This window comes from Silene latifolia, chromosome 2 (assembly GCF_048544455.1).
Source record: "Silene latifolia isolate original U9 population chromosome 2, ASM4854445v1, whole genome shotgun sequence".
NCBI classification, from domain to species: domain Eukaryota; kingdom Viridiplantae; phylum Streptophyta; class Magnoliopsida; order Caryophyllales; family Caryophyllaceae; genus Silene; species Silene latifolia.
In genome coordinates this window covers 28,859,865-28,863,650 of record NC_133527.1, presented here as the reverse complement: position 1 = coordinate 28,863,650, position 3,786 = coordinate 28,859,865, and the positions used below count along the sequence as shown (strand labels likewise).

Sequence of the window (3,786 nt, the reverse complement as noted above, 5' to 3'; positions counted from 1 at the left end):
ACACCCCGTAATTTCGGACCGTTATTATATTGCGAAAGTAATTTATTAATCAAGTTGAATTTAATATTAATGTATATGAAGTAATAATAATTCAATGAAATATAATTCTATTATATTTTGAAGTAAATTATTTATTTTGTTAGTTTCGAAATGTTTAAAAATAGTTTAAACCATGTAAAAACCTTTTATTTCGAAATAAGGGCATATCGGGGAAAATGGAAATTCTTGTGAAAAATGGGCAAACGATTTTGGAAATGGGTCATACGAGTACTCAATCTTCTTGTAATCTCGTGTTTAAGAACTTTGGCATTGTCGGAATTTGCATTTGACAAACGGTTCTAATTATCGTCGAAATTATCGTCGAAACGAGCCAAAACCGACTAATGAAATTCCGCCAAATTCCCGCTCCTTTCTCCCTTTCCACGGCCCACCTTCTTCCCCCTCCTTCCTATTTCTTCCTAAGGCTTCCTTTGCCTCTTGACCGAAATCCACAAAAAAAAAAAACAAATAAACTTACAATCGTAATTTCATCATAACTTCTTCGTTTCTAGTCCGATTTTCGCAAAATTTATATTTTCGGAATCCTCTCTTCAAGATCTACATCCTAGTATGTTTTAATTTCAGTTTTCATTATGTCAATTTAAGATGATTTTGGGCATAATTTCGGTTTTAGTAATTATTATGGTGTTTTTGTTGTTTTTAATAGGTGAAGATTATGAGGATGATATAGGGGACTCCTATATAGTAGAGGATGATGGGTAGCTACTGTTTTTAGGGTTTTCTCAAGGGTTATTTTGCCTTTTTCTAGCTTAAGGTAACATATTTCGAGTTACTCGACGAATAAATGTCACATTCTTTGCTTTTTGTATGATTTTGTGAATGTTATTTGAGTGGTTTATTTCACATGAAAATATGGGTTAAAATCATGTCTTTTGTAAGTTTAAGTTCACATATTAGTATGGAAATGAAATGGGAATGAATAATTGATGCTTAAAACGATGTTAAAATGAACAAAAATGGAGAAATGGAGGGTTTGGGGGTGGCGGCGCATTTGGCCCAGCAGGCCCAGCAGACTCGGCAGGCCCACATCAGCCTTGGGGTTGGCCCGGGTCAGCCCGTTGCTTGTTTCGCGGTTTTTCATGCGTTGTTCGTCGTTTCGGGTTTATTAATGGTATATTTAGTATAAGTAACATATGGGTAATCTTTTGAAATGAATAATGTTAGTAGTAAATATAATGTTGATGGTAAAGTTATGTTTATATTGGTAGTTGGCACATGTTAGGATAGGTTATAATATGAAATTGTAATGAATAGGCTTAAAATGAATTTTATAGCGATAATTGTAATGTTTGGTTGATTATGCCGAAAACTGAGCCCTTAGTCCCTTTGACTGGATCGATGTCAGTCAATTGTGTGATTGGTCAGCCGCGATTGAACCCGTACATGTCGCAGGGCTGGGGTTGCGGGTAAAAATTCGGTTGGATGAAAATTATTGTGAAAAATGGATAATTGGCCTTATTCTTGTTTTAGGCCATTTATTATGTTTTTAGTTCACATGTGATGTTGGTTGAATTGAATGGTTTCTTATATTGTAGAAATGGCCTTAGATTCCCTAAAACCTTTAATATTGTTAATATTGCTTGAAATGGAATTGGTATTGAATACTTCTTGCAGGTTGTTGTGTTTGTCATAGATAGGTCTTTATAGTCTTTGACGAGTATATGTTCACTGCTTAATAGCCTTTGTGTTCCTGACTTGGTGGGTTTATATCCAAGTTGGGGCATGACCTCGTTACTTATTTTGAGGGTAAGTGGTCAGCTTAAGTACTAGCCAACCCTTTGGTGGACTCCTTAGGGTACTCACTTTGTTTTTAAAAAAATTGTGGGTCTTGGGTGCGGTGGTGTGTATCCGCATGTCTAGGTCTGCGCAGATTTAGGACTAGGGTTGTGTTGTGTCTTGGCCATGTTTTGATAGAACCTCTGGGCCAAGATACCGGTTCGATTACCTTCCCTACCTCGTGGTATAGACTCGAGTTCTGAGTGACTATTGACGGTGCTAAGAACTTATGCCCGTCTTTGATATATTGCCCTTTCTTGTATGGTGATTTTATGAATTGTAATAGGTGAGATGCAAGCCGGTTACAATTGATAAAGTTTGGATTACTGCTTGTTATATGTTTCACATGATAGTTTAATTTGGTCAGTTTAGTGTTCATATGTTAGAATATTCGATAATTAGTTTATTTATGATGTACATTACATGTTACATTAAATATGACATTTCGTGGCTGGGAGGACTCGAAGTTACTCCCCACTGAATTATGGCTTTCGTGTTTGTATAAAATGCGATTGACAGGTTGATGATGATTAGATGGGGTACACGGACGAGCTAGTGAGCAAAAGAACCTTGGACTTAGTTTGGTTATATTTTGTAGTAAACCTTTAAACACATGGTTGTGTTATATTTTGGAGGGACATATGTCTCCCTCTTTTACTTTGGTTTGTATCACTTTATTCTCACTACTTAGTATTGTTATGTAAATTAGTTTGTTAGTATTTGCAGTTTTTGGCACTCTTCATTTGGAAATGTTTGTGAATGGTTTAGAAAAGTTTTTAAAAATTACAGGTTTTATCTAGTTGAACCAATTACAAACATATCCTGTCAGTTTTTCTGTAGAATTTATGTGTTTATTTAATGCTAAAAATGAGGGTGTCACAGTTGGTATCAGAGTTAGTGGGATGTGATTTGAGGATTTTTGTATTTTGATTTTTGTCGGGAATTGGTGTAGGAGTTTGTGTCTGTATTTGACCATGTAATATGAGAGCTATATTTTTGATGGAATTCTTATGATGGCAATGTAACATATTTCGATTACCTTCCCTACCTCGTGGTATAGACTCGAGTTACAGAGTGACTATTGACGGTGCTAAGAACTTATGCCTGTCTTTGATATATTGCCCTTTCTTGTATGGTGATTTTATGAATTGTAATAGGTGAGATGCAAGCCGGTTACAATTGATAAAGTTTGGATTACTGCTTGTTATATGTTTCACATGATAGTTTAATTTGGTCAGTTTAGTGTTCATATGTTAGAATACTTGATAATTAAATTATTTATCATGTTGTTTACATGTTACATTAAATATGACATTTCGTGGCTGGGAGGACTCGAAGTTACTCCCCACTGAATTGTGGCTTTCGTGTTTGTATAAAATGCGATTGACAGGTTGATGATGATTAGATGGGGTACACGGACGAGCTAGTGAGCAAAAGAACCTTGGACTTAGTTTGGTTATATTTTGTAGTAAACCTTTAAACACATGGTTGTGTTATATTTTGGAGGGACATATATCTCCCTCTTTTACTTTGGTTTGTATCACTTTATTCTCACGACTTAGTATTGTTATGTAAATTAGTTTGTTAGTATTTGCAGGTTTTGGCACTCTTCATTTGGAAATGTTTGTGAATGGTTTAGAAAAGTTTTTAAAAATTACAGGTTTTATCTAGTTGAACCAATTACAAACATATCCTGTCAGTTTTTCTGTAGAATTTATGTGTTTATTTAATGCTAAAAATGAGGGTGTCACTTTGCTCCCGACGCACGTTTGTGCACCCCAATATAAATAACTTGACCTTCAAATAATAAACTCGAGAGATGGGTAGGATGGGTAGACTTAGGACCTTATGTTGTAGTCTCTTTGTGATTGCTATTTGTTAGGTGCTAACCAATGTTCTCTTTTGAAAGATGGCCCTCCAAGAAAAGTAGATAATGCAATCCTACAAGCT

General features: G+C 35.2%; 1 long non-coding RNA gene across 1 annotated transcript; it reads left to right on the top strand.

The window, feature by feature from the left end:
• Positions 1-285: 285 nt before the first annotated feature.
• Positions 286-2,433, top strand: LOC141629076 (uncharacterized). Its single transcript, XR_012537221.1, has 3 exons — positions 286-607; positions 707-814; positions 2,356-2,433. It is a non-coding gene; the product is annotated as an uncharacterized LOC141629076 (long non-coding RNA).
• Positions 2,434-3,786: the final 1,353 nt, after the last annotated feature.